Source organism: Tamandua tetradactyla, chromosome X (assembly GCF_023851605.1).
Source record: "Tamandua tetradactyla isolate mTamTet1 chromosome X, mTamTet1.pri, whole genome shotgun sequence".
Taxonomy (NCBI): domain Eukaryota; kingdom Metazoa; phylum Chordata; class Mammalia; order Pilosa; family Myrmecophagidae; genus Tamandua; species Tamandua tetradactyla.
This window is the reverse complement of record NC_135353.1, coordinates 142237983-142251586: the sequence shown is the minus strand read 5'-3', so window position 1 is coordinate 142251586 and position 13604 is coordinate 142237983. Positions and strand designations below refer to the sequence as shown.

General features: G+C 38.4%; 1 protein-coding gene and 1 non-coding gene across 10 annotated transcripts in view; both read right to left on the bottom strand.

The window, feature by feature from the left end:
• The window catches only part of DMD (dystrophin), a 2428671-nt gene that overhangs the window by 434993 nt on the left and 1980074 nt on the right, over positions 1–13604 (bottom strand). The window lies entirely within an intron of this gene.
• Positions 11544–11614, bottom strand: TRNAS-GCU (transfer RNA serine (anticodon GCU)). The gene has a single exon. It is a non-coding gene; the product is annotated as a tRNA-Ser (tRNA).

Sequence of the window (13604 nt, the reverse complement as noted above, 5' to 3'; positions counted from 1 at the left end):
CAAGCGGAAAGGTGCAACAGAAACAAAGACTATGTATTGGGAATAATATACACTTGTTTTTGTGAATATTTAATTCTTTCAGAGGAATGAGGTTGAGTTTGTAAAATACTGGCAACCCCTTCTAAAATGTTTCAGCTATAGATAAGTAGCTAGTAATTGTTTGTCAGATGTAGGTAGAATTCATGGAACATGTTAAGAAGTTAGCAAGTGGAAGGACCAAAAAGATACCTAACATTCATGAGGCACCTAGGAGCTAAAGATTCATAATATATTAAATATATTAAATATGCATGACACCACATATACAAGAGACATTAAATATACAAGAGGTGCTAAATATTCAGGATATACTATCAGCATTTTTGTTCAGTGACCTAACAGGTTGTCCGGTAGTGTACTTGGAGGCCATCATTGCCTCAAGGTAATTCCCAACATGTCAGGGGATATGTGAAGCTTAAAACGGCATTCATTTGAATTAGCCAGGGGGATGGGAAGACTTGGAATTGACAAAGCTCATTCATCTAATTTGCTGAATTATTTGATGCTACCCCCCACCCCGCCCCCGCATGGGCAGGCACCAGGAATCGAACCTGGGTTTCTGGCATGGCACGTGAGAAATCTGCCGGCTGAGCCACTGTGGCCTGCCCTATTTGATGCGTTTTTAAGGAACAACTTTTATTTTCTATAAAGTGAAAAAAGCATAAAGGAAAATATCTTGAGATGGATTGACTTCTGAAATGCTTTGTGAAGTTACATCCCAAAAGGAATTATAGGAGGAAATGCCCACAGACAAATATGACATCAAAGAATTGCTGAATTTTTTTGAAAAAAAACATTATATTCTGATATCCAGTTGCTTACTTTCACTAATCCATTCCCTGAATTCAAAACAAAAACTCAGGAAAAAATAAAACAAAACGAAGACATGAAATCACTTGATGACATTTACAACAATGTCACAATAAACTTAGGTCTAAAACATCACTGAAGGACATAACATTAAAAAGTTTATATTTAAATAAATATTAACAGACACGATCAGACCTTGGAATTTGTTTCAACCAATCTTAGCACCGAACGTCACTTTCGGATTAAATAAATGATTTGGAGCAATTTACCTTAGTATTTGTTGGGTTTTAATTACTACGCATTTGCTCAAGGCACATTCTGATAGGTATTGCAGGAACCATACAAAAATGAACAATGCCTTTTCAGTAAATTTACAGTCTGATTATAAAATGGGGAGTGTTCTTCAAAATTTAACAGACGTTCATACAAATAAAGAACAAATAAAAAGTTGCAGATGTTTGAAGAAGGTAGAAACACAGCTGCTTGGAAGATCAGGGGAGACTCTAAGAATGAATCTATCAAACAATATTGCATCAAAATGATTGCCCCAACCTGCTTATTAATAACCTACTGTGTGGGTTGTGGAAGGAAGGGAGGGAGGAAGGGTAGACTGTAGCCCCCCAAAAAAACTGCCCCCCCAAATTTAGCACAGATATGACACTGACATACTAATACAGATAAGAAAAAAAAATCAAATGGGCAAAGAGGGGTGGTGTCTCCACTCCTTCCTGATACACATACCCTCTAGCTGTTCTTGGGTGACTTCTCTTCTCTTTCACGGCTGCCTCAGACATTCCCGAATAAAAAGATCACAGGAATCGGAAGGATTCTCTGGGATAATAAAGTTGCTTATAATAATGACAGGAAATATTGGAAGATAACAAAGTGTCTTGTGAATCATCTCAGAGAGATAATATTAAGGTGCAATGAAGAGCTCTGAAGAGTGGTAATCTATGAATAATTCATATTATAGAGAGTGCCTCTTCTCTAGGTGAATATCTAATTAGGTACAATTTTACACTGCTGGAAGGGAGAATTGTTTACTCTTTCTGTGTGTGTATGTGGGGGCGGGGCATACATATTACTGGTATTATTAGTATTGTAATCAGAAGGGCCTCTCTTCAGCAAGCCAATTTTCCTTTTATCTTGCCCTTTCTTAAGTCTTTTCCTTCTTTCTTCCCTTACAATTGCTTCTCCAGATCTCCTTGAAAATGGCAAAATAAAGTAGAATGCCTGCGAACTGTCTAACACTGGTTGGTGACTGGTTTGAGTTCAAGGCCATGCAATGCAAATCTCGGTGAGATAAAGACCAAACAATGGTATGAAAGAACATTTCACTACTGGGAGAAGACTTTCATCTAAAGATGATCTCTCTAAGAAGCAGAGCTATCTGTCAGCTATTATTCAGTAAGTGAGACCAAAATTTCCTGTGATGGGAACTTTCATTAGCATATAATCACCTTGTGAAGTCAGAATCTAGCTCTTCAATTGCCAGACAGGAAACCATGTGTGGGGACGGGGCAGGGAAGGTCTACGTATAGTCCTATATTTCTCTCTTGCTATTGCCACATTTCTCAGATTCCTTTCTTGGCTTCATCTGTATCCCTTATCTCCACCTCCCTACTTATCAAGGCACCATAATCAGTCTGCTTGACTCAGGTTACACTGTAAATCCGATGACTACATCATCTCGAACCTCCTGCTTGATTGCTTACTTACTTCATGAAGCTGAAAGAGCGCTGCAGTAGTCACGGTGGTAGGATTCAGCGGGCCCACAAATTCTCTTTTCGCTTTTATCACTGAAAGGGGCATGGTAAAATATGTTATCTAAAGAGACAGGGTCTTGGTCAGTAAGGGTGCCAAATATATGCAGGTTTGAACTTCATGCTGCTGGGCTGAGCCGAGCATTTGAAAGAAAAACAGCAACAACTTTGATTCTATGAACAAAGTGCTGAACTGTGAAATCTACAGTGAAAGCGGTTTTAAGGATTTTGGTAGTTAGATTCAGTTGTCCACTTGGCCAGGTGAAGGCACCTAGTTCTGTTGCTGTGGACATGAGCCAATGGTACTTGAACCTCAGCTATTGCTGATTACATCTGCAGTTGGCTAGGAGACGTGCCTGCTGCAATGAATGATGTTTGATTTAATTGGCTGGTGCTTAAATGAGAGAGCTCAACATAGCACAGCCCAAGGTCATCTCAGCATACCTCATCTCGGCACTCGCAGCTCAGCCCAGGCCTTTGGAGATGCAGAAAGGAATCACCCCGGGGAAAGTTGCTGGAACCCAGAGGCCTGGAGAGAAGGCCAGCAGAGACTACCCTGTGCCTTCCCACGTAAGCAAGAACCTCAGTTGAAAGTTAGCTGCCTTTTCTCTGAAGAATTAACAAAATAAATCCCCTTTTATTAAAAGCCAATCCGTCTCCAGTGTGATACATTCTGGCAGCGGGCAAAGGATCATCTAGACAAGGCTCTTAATCTACCTCTGAGGAAACAGAATGGTTGTGGAATTGACTCAAAGTGCCACAGCTAATTAATTAATTAATTAATTCCACCAAAGAATTAGTAGTGGAATGCTTATCTTCTTACTCTCACAGTCTAGGTCTCCTTCCATGCTAGAGAGAAAACCTCTATTAAAAGTGGAGCTCAGTTAATATTTCAGGCTTCTCTGGTGGGTGTCAATATATTAATGACACACTTGCCCAATTTCTCATGGGCTTGCCCTAGGTCTGGGTGACTAGGGGGGCCACTTAGGTATTGAGGAAGGAAGAAGAAGATTCAAAGGCACAGCACTTTCCAAATGCTTCTCTTTGCCCTACCTTACACACAACCCAGTGTGAATTTGCAGTTATCCTGTTAAGAGTCACATCCTGCTTAACAGGGCAGATGCTAATCACAGGAACCTTTTAAGGGAAGTGACCAAAGTTCCTACTGCACAAGCCAGAGCCTCTGTAGCTTCAGGAACTCTCACCAGAATCAAGGGCAAGAATTTAACCTCTAGGGAGTGAAATGTGCAGCTGGCATACTGTCACACAACTTCCAATTCATCTCAGTGACTCATGAAGGGGAAAAAGTCCATTTTCATACCCCACCTTCCCCAATGGGCAGAAAAAGAATAACAAAACTGGAAATGGGGGAGAGAAGGGGTAGATGAACAGGAAGGGAGGGATCCTGCTCCTTGGAGAGGTCCTTGGGGAACCAGGCTGGAGTGATAAACTAATTGCATTAAGTTCCACCCCTCTGTCGCCTGGTCAATACAGGACATTCATTAGATGGCCCCACTTCAACAGTCCCAGTTATAGACTCAAGTGTACAATTAGCTATTAATAAGTATGATATCTACCCCTAAAATTTAGGCCAACTCAATATTTTCAAACATCAATCTAAATATATCAAGGTGGGCAGTGCTGTACTATACTCTAATCATACATTGCTACCATTTACTGAGTGAGGGTCAACATGTCAGCTATCAAGCTTGTCAGTCACACTGCCACCCCATCCTTTTAAAGAATAAAACACAATACTTGCATAACAATAATTCAAGACAAAAAAATCCTCAATCCAATGCCCTGCTAATAAAAGCAAAATATTCAGTTTTCCCTGTTAACTTCCAGTCCTTGTCCATGTACATATTCAATGGCTATAGAGTTATAGTAATATTTATACTCTACTTTTCACTTACTATACTACTGAATGCATTTTTCCCCTCTTATCTTTCACTCTCTCTACTCTGAACATATGCAGGAAACAAATACTAACAAACTGGTTTATAGCTCTAAACCTCCTCCCATGTTCATGTAATCCCACAGGATTAAATTTTTTCTTTTAATTTTTAAAATGGGACCACGTTTCTCAAAACTTTTTTTGTTTGTTAAAAAGATATCATAGTTATCCTTTGAGAACAGTAGCCACAGATTCATTGAGACTGCATATTAATTCATTCTACAGAGTTACCATAAATCCATAATGTAGTCAATAATTTCCCCATTGGTGGATACTCACTCTATTTCTACTTTTTTGCCCACTACAAACAATGCTGCAATAAATATATGCTAAATATAGCCTTTCATGCAGCTATTTTTATTTCTATAGAATTGATTCCCAGAAAAGGAGTAGCTGATCAGAAGGTATGTTCACATAAAACATTCTCTTTCTTCAAACACCGTAGCAACTGATGCTCCCACTAGCAATGACCGAATGCCCTTTTTCCTCAAGAGAAGTTGTCATTCTCAATTTGACTAGTGAAAAATGTTGCCTTGCCTTGTTTTCACAGGCCTGACTATTATTTATTTATTTATTTATTTTTGCATGAACAAGCATCAGGAATTAAACCCCGGTCTCTGGCATGGCAGGCAGGAACTCTGCCACTGAATGCCCTGACTATTAGGAAGTAGAGCACCTTTTATAGCTATTTTCTGGCTATTTGCATTTCCTCTTCCATTAACTGCATATTTCTTATTTTTAGCCCAGAATTCTATTGAGTTTTCTTTTAAAAAATCAATTTGTAGGACATATTTGTATAATATGGGTATGCATCTTTTTATGTCATATATGTTGCAAATATATCTACTAATACATCATTTGTCTTTTGACATTATTTTCTGATTTTTATGTAGTAAACAGGTCTGTTTTTCCCTTGTTGCTTTTGGATTTCCTGTCTTGTTTAGAAAGGGTCATCTTTATCTTGAAGATTGTTTTTCACTCAGCATAATTCCTTGAGATTCATCTAAGTTTTTGAGTGGATCAATATTTTGTTTCCTTTTATTGCTGATTATTACTGCACAGTGTACAGGTTTGCTCAAGTTGCTGGAATGTAATATACCAGAAATGGAATGGCTTTTAAAAAGGGAATTTAATACACTGCAAGTTACAATTCCAAGGCTGTGAAAATGTCCAAACTAAGGCACCAACAAGAGGTTACCTTCACTCAAGAAAGGCTGATAACATCCAGAAAACCTGTCAGCTGGGAAAACCATGTGGCTGGCATCTACTGGTCCTTGTTCCCGGTTCCATTGCTACCAGGTTCTGATGCCAGTGGTTTCCTCTCTAAGCGCCTGTGGGCTTTCACTTCACTCCTTCAGGACACAGTTCTGGGTTTCTGCCTTGCTTAGCTTCTCATGAGAAGTCACATGATGACGTCGGCTGAGCTCTGCCCATGTCTAGGCATCGGTTGGCACTCCAAGCATTTCCAAACATTCATCTCTATCAGCTCTGAAGCAACCATTTTCCAAGCACCTGTATCTGAGGGTTCTTCAAAATGCTTCCGCTTTTAAAGGACACTAGTAAACTAATCAAGACCCACTTTGAATGTGCAGAGTCACATCTCCAGTTACTCAAAAGGTCGCACCCACAGCTTCACTGTGATAATCTAATCAAAAGGCCACAACCATAGCCCAGGGCACCACATCTCTGTGGAGATAATCTAATCAAAAGGGTTTCCACCCTACAATGTTGAATCAGGATTAAAGGACATGGCTCTTCTGGGGTACACAACACTTTCAACCTAGCATGCACAGCATGGATATACCACAATTTTATAACCATTCATCCACTGAAGACCATCTGGTTTGTTTGCAATTTTGACCATTACAAGTAAAGTTCATATGACTATTTGTTTACAGGTTTTGGGGTAAAAATAGATTTTCATTTCTCTGGGATAAACAACTAAGAGTATGACTGCTGTGTAGTATGGTAGTTGGATTTCTACTTTTATAAGAAGGTGATAAACTGTTCTCCACAGTGTCTATACCATTTTCACCAGAAATGTATGAATGATCCTGTTTCTTTATGAATGGTCTATCCTTACCACCATTTGATATTATCACTATTTTTTATTTTAGGCATTCTGATAGATATAGGAATAACTCATTGTGGTTTTAATTTGTATTTCCCTAATGGTGAATGATGCTGAAATAATGGCAAATGTTTATTTGTTATTTGTATATTCTCTTCGCTGAAATTTCTAATGGGATTATTTGTTTTACTGCTGAGTTTTAGAGTTCTTTGTATATTCTAGATACTAGCCTTTTGCTGGGTATGTGGTTTATAAATATCTTCTTTCAGTATGTAGCTTGTCTTAAATATTTTTATCGACAAATCTTCACACACATACATTCCATACATGGCTCACAATATCATCACATAGTCGTGTATTCATCACCATGATAATTTTTTAAGACATTTGCATCACTCCAGAAAAAGAAATAAAAATAAAAAAGAGAAAAAAACTCATATATATACTATATCCCTTACCCCTCCCTCTCATTGACCACTAATATTCCCATCTATCCAATTTATTTTACCCTTTATCCCCCATTACTTATTTATTTTTATCCATATTTTTCACTCATCTCCCCATACCCTAGATAACATTAGTTAATGAACTTGGAGAATTCCAGACAAGAACAGAGACCATCAGGAGACAGAAATAGGGTAGATATTGGGTAATTGGAGCTGAAGGGATACAGAGTGTGCAACAGAACTGAATTGCAAAAATTCAGAAATGGATAGCACAATACTACCTAACTGTAACACAATACTGTTAGAACACTGAATGAAGCCGAATGTGAGAATGATAGAGGGAGGAGGGCTTGGGGCACAAATGAAATCAGACTGAGATAGCACAATATACGAGTGACTACAGTGTACAAGGATAGTGACTAAATGTACAGATTAAAAAATGTTTTTGCATGAGGAAGAAAAAAAGGAATGTCAGTATCGCAGGGTGTTAAAATAGATGGTCATTCTTATTTTAAAACTTTAACTTATGTGTAAGACTAAAGCAAAAAATGTTTATTTGGTACAGAATTTATAATTTGACTAGTGCATTTCCTAATACAACTTATGTGGACAGTTTAATTGAACACCATAAGTACATGGAACCTTGAGTAGGGCATGAGATTTTTTGGTAGGTTTGTCCACAGTGATGCCCTGATAAATCCCAGAGTGATCTGAACAGTGAATAAAAACACTGTTTTTTTTATTCAGAAAGGGGGAAAATTCAACTTTCCCATGTGGAGAACTCCTGATATTCTCACAAACAGTGAGGACAACCAAAGCAATAGGCCGAGCCCTCAACCTTGGGGTTTGTTTATCTGAAACTTATTCCCACAATGGATGGACTAAGCCTACTTAAAATTAGGCATAAGGTCACCCCCAGAGAACACCTTTTGTTGCTCAGATATATGTGTCTGCTGTTCAGATTCTCCTTTGAACCAATTCTAGCATCTTACAAATTCCCTCATTAATTAATGATTTAATAAAACATTTAACATATGTTTGTGCTATATTTCTATAGGAGTCATGATTTTACCTTTTTTAAAAAAATTAGCCTTTAATGAGACACAAACATAAATACTATCCATTCATTCATTATTATGCTCAGAAAAGAAACCTATATACTTGACACACTGCTTAGCACCTGGGACACAGCTTTCTCAGCTTTCTGTAAGAATAAACATCTTATATACACATGGTATATCTGTCTAAATTAATACATAAGCATAGGTGGTAAACACTATCAACTAAATTCCAGACTTTATTCAGATTCCACCGATTTTTTCATTAGCATCCTCTTTCTGTTTCAGGACTCAAACCAGGATCTCAAATATTTTTAGGTAGAATATCTCTTTGGTCTCTTCTGGTGTGTGACAGTTTCTCAATTTTTCCTCTGTTTGTCATAACCTTTTTACTTCTGAAGAGTACTGGCCAGGTTTTTTGATAGAACGTACCTTGAATTTGGGTTTGTCTGAAGTTTTTTTTATGATTAGATTGGGGTTATGGGTTTCATGGAAGAATACAGCAGAGGTGAAATGTTCTTCTCACTGGATCATATGAGGGAGTACATGATATCAACAAGACTCAACATGGTGATCTTAACCTCGACCACTTGATTAAGTTGGTGTCTGCCAAGGTTCTCCATTGTAAAGCTATTTCTCCTTTTCTGTACTCTATTGTTTCGTTTTGTTTTTAACTTTTTATTGTATAGTATAACATATATACAAAGCAAAGAAATAAAAAAGCAATCATTTTCAAAGCACTCTTCAGCAAGTAGTTACAGGACAGATCCCAGAGTTTGTCATGGGCTACATACAATCCTCTTAGATTTTTCCTTCCAGCTGCTCTAGAACGTAAGAGGCTAGAAGGCTTAAATACTTTTTTTCATCACAATCTACTTTTTCTCTCTCTTTTTTATGAAAATAACATAAATGCAAAAAAGCAATAAATTTCAAAGCACAGCAACACAACTGGCTGTAGAACATAATTTAGACTTTGACATGGGTAACGATTTCACAATTTTAGGTTTTTACTTCTAGCTGCTCTAAAATACTAGAGACTAAACAAGATATCAATTTAACGATTCAGCCTTCATATTCATTTGTTAAACTCCATCATTATCTTTCATCTTTCCATCCCTCTCTTTAGGGGTGTTTGGGCTATGGCCATTCTAAATTTCTGATATTGGAAGGGTCTGTCACTAATATGGGGTAGGGAGATGGAACTATCTGATGTTCTGGAGAGGCTGGGCTAGGTTTCAGGACTTATCTGGACCAGAGACCCATCTGGAGGTTGTAGGTTTCTCAACAGATATTCTAGTGCATGGGGAGCCCTTGTGGAATCTTATAAATTGCCCTAGGTGTTTTTTAGGATTGGCTGGAATGGTCCTGGTTGGGGTTTGGCAGTTTATGATAGGTAGCAAGGTCTACCTGAAACTTGCGTAAGAGCAACCTCCAGACTAGACTCTCGACTCTGTTTGAATTTTCTCTGCCACTGATACATTATCAGTTACACTTCTTTCCCCATTTTGGTCAGGAAGGAATTGTTGATCCCACGGTGTCAGGGCCGGATTCATCCCTGGGAGTCATCTCCCACGTCACCAGGGAGACTTTCACCCCTGGGTGTCATGACCCACGTAGGGGGGAGGGTCTGCACTCCACTGTTTAGAAGAAATTTATTGAGTCCAACTCATACCAATGGGGAAGAAAAGATTAAAGCTCCACCTTATAGAGAGGGAGTATTGACATATATTGTTTCAAATTCTTTTATAAGGGAGATACATACCTCAAATATGTTTTTTCAGTAATTAGAGAAAACTTATTTTCTGACTGGTTGCTGTGTGGCCAATCTCATTTTTCTTCCTTCCTAAATTCATAAATGGGCTTTGTCTTTTGTGAGCCAGTGTCAATTAATATGCTTGTTAACGTGACATTATCATTAATTTATTTGTTCCGGTGACAAAGATTACTTTTGGTAGGTTCTGGCAGTCAAGACTAATAGGTTATTCCAGATATTTCTGTGGATATACAAAACATACCAGCACACTCGGAAGGGAAATGAGCTGACAGTATATGTGTCACTTTGAATCACTGGGTAACCTACTGGGAATACTGAGTTACTTAAGCTTCAAAGAAAGATGTGACAGCAGTTAACCATATTTTAGATTCAGATTTTAATGTTCTCACAGCCTCGGTGGTCCATCAATTTTTTATGTTAAGTTTTGTTCTTCAGCTTTTCAACAAATTCTCTAGGCAAGTTTGTTTCAAATGCAAGACTAATTTTAAGTTCGATTCAGATGTTGAAGCGACTGTCATCCCATTTGTATTATTCTTTATGGAAAAAAATCAGTACTTAAATATGCTTTCTTGGTAAACTATTTTGAGAAACTCAGTAGTACTGTTAAATAAAAAAGGACAAAAGAGCAAAATAAGATGAAGCAATGAGTTACATAAGAAAAAATTTAAAGTTTTTTTTTTTTGCATAGAAAAGACTTATACATTGGAACGTGCTGAGCTAAGAGTAGAAATTCACCTTAGAGAACTGTTAATTGTCTGTCTGAATCTTGATGTTCCAAATTTAGCACATTACTCATTCTCTGTTACAACTCTTATCACGTGCTATTACAGTAAGCTATCTTACTTTATCTTTGCATGCTGTATGGCAGGGGTCACATTCCATTGTTTTTCCATGTGAGTATCCCCTTATTGCAGCACCATTTGCTGATTTTTTGTTTGTTTGATTGATTTTTCGTTTGTTTGTTTGGGAAGTGCACAGGCCCAGAATCAAATCCAGGTCTCTTGTATGGCAGGTGAGAACTCTACCACTGAACTACCATTGCACCCCCACAATAAGTTATTTTTAAGAATCTGTTTTCCCTACTAGACCAGGAGATCTGACTTCAAAGACTGTATCTTATTCATTTTTATTTTCTCACTATGTAGAATTGTACCTGACAAGCTACATATTATGGGCTCAAAGGTACATGTGACTAGTGGTTACCATACTGGACAGTAAAGATATAAAATTTCTATCATCACAGAAAATTCTATCAGATAGTGCTGGTTTACAACAGGGCTTCTTGGCACTACTGACATATTGGGTCAAGTAACTCCTTGCTATGGGGGGCTTTCCTGTGCATTGTAGGATACTGAGTTGCAAACCTGACCTCACCACTAAATGTCTGCAGCACTCCAAACCCCCTTGTGTCAACCAAAAATGTCTCCTGACATTAGTTAATACCCTCTGGGGATAAAATCAACCCCTTCTCCAACAAGGTTGAGAAACTCTGAGCTAGAGCAATGCTTCATTTTTTTTTTCTTTTTTTTTGGTATGCTGTATGGCGGGGTCACATTTCATTCTTTTTCCACGTGAGCATCCCATTATTGCAGCGCCATTTGTTGAATTTTGGTTTGTTTGGAAAGTGCATGGGCCAGGAATTGAACCTGGGTCTCCCGCACAGCAGGTGAGAATTCTACCACTGAACTACCCTTGCACCCCAAGAGCAATGCTCCTTGAACAAGAGTCCTGGAAACTCTTTAGCTGCTAAGGATTATTTAAAAATCTTTTCTTTTAAAAATGATCCATATATAACTTTCATGTTTTATATCATTGCATAAGGCAACACTATTAAAAAATAAGGGAAATTTATAGAGTTGGCCACCATCACAAAAAGCAACCCTTTCACAATTTCTCTTAATTGCACACCTTAGACCCACCAAAATAAAATTCTTACCTATGAGGCATACATCATTACCTCTGCGCATTTAAATAAAACAAAACATCCTTACCACTTCGGTTCACACTGGCCTGGCTTCCAACTGTGAGGACCCACATTCTTTTTCCCTGATGGCTTTCTTTGGTCACAAAAATGTTTTACCTGCTGTGACAGTTAGATTCAGGTGTCAGTTTGGCCAGGTGAAGGTGCCTAGTTATGTTGCTGTGAACATGAGCCAATGGTAGGTGAACCTCATCTGTTGCTCATTACATCTGCAGTCAGCTAGGAGGCGTGCCTGCTGCAATGAATGATGTTTGACTTAGTTGGCTGGGGCTTAAATGAGAGAGCTCAATGTAGTACAGCCCAAGCAGGTCACATACCTCATCTCAGCACTGGCAGCTCAGCCCAGGCCTTTGGAGATGCGGAAAGGAATCACCCCGGGGAAAGTTGTTGGAACCCATAAGCCTGGAGAGAAGGCCAGCAGAGGTCACCCTGCGCCATCCCGTGTAAGAAAGAACCTCAGTTGAAAGCTAGCTGCCTTTCCTCTGAAGAACTATACATTAACTAAATAAATCCCCCCTTACTGAAAGCCAATTCATCTCTGGTGTGTTGCACTCCAGCAGCTAGCAAACTACAACACCTGCCCATGTGGCAGGCTAGAGGGAATTTAAAGGGTTTAAATTTCTCTTGTAACCAACCAATGACTATAAGGAGCTAGTGAGTCAATACCTCTCCCTTGTGCCTTTGGTGGGATAATTTTACAGCCTGTGTTTTCACTCCACCCAGAGTTTTCCCAGTGGAATAAACTTGTACTTGGCCAGTGATAACTGGCTTGACAATGCACCTGCTATTGACTAACTTCTCTTCTCTGTCTCACTTTCCCTTTCAACTATTTTATTTTCCTGAGCCACGGATTCAGTTGCCTTAGGATCTGCTTTGACTTAGGGTTTGCACTGGATTCTTGACTCAGGGTCTGATTACGGGAAATCTAAAATTAAGAAAAGATTATCTATTCATTAATTCAACACTTAATAATGAGAATTATTAAGTCTTTATTGACGGTAGGTTAGGTGGCAAAAGCACTCTGTGTCTTGTTGTTAGAACAAGATACTAACCTTGAAGGGTGCCTTTTTATTTTTTAACAACAGGGTGTTTTAGCTTTTCTCTGTCTTGTCAAAAGCATTTGGATCTGTTCTTTTTTCAACAGCACAGAGTAACTATACTCCATGTTCTTGCCAGAGAATGCTCTACAATTCTATACTGTCTACTGAGCTTGCTTCTCTAAAGCTAAGGTTCAATATATAGACTTATGGAGAATTGCTTAAGGATAGGTGGTCAATCTATGTCTCACATCACCACATCTGCATATATACGAATCATTTTGGTTAGGTTCCTCACAGACCTGTTATTTTCTTCATTATAAAATCTTCAGAAGAAATTTCTTACCCTTATTTGAAAAAAATATAGAGAGATTCAGTCCCTTCATATGCCATGGATTCTATGGGACTGTTTTTTTTTTTTTAACAGAGGGCAGGTAGAAAAGAACTATGCTTTTTGGTTGGACCAAAGAGGTAGGATTATCTATATTATTAATGACCACTGATTTTCACACATACCTAAATGCACAAACTCACATGCCAAGGCAAGACGGAGTCAGTTTAATTTTTAACAGCAAGTAATATAAAATGTTATGTGATCACGGTGATGACCATAAAACTATGTGATGATATTGTGTGCCATTGACTGTACACCATGTACGGAATGTTTG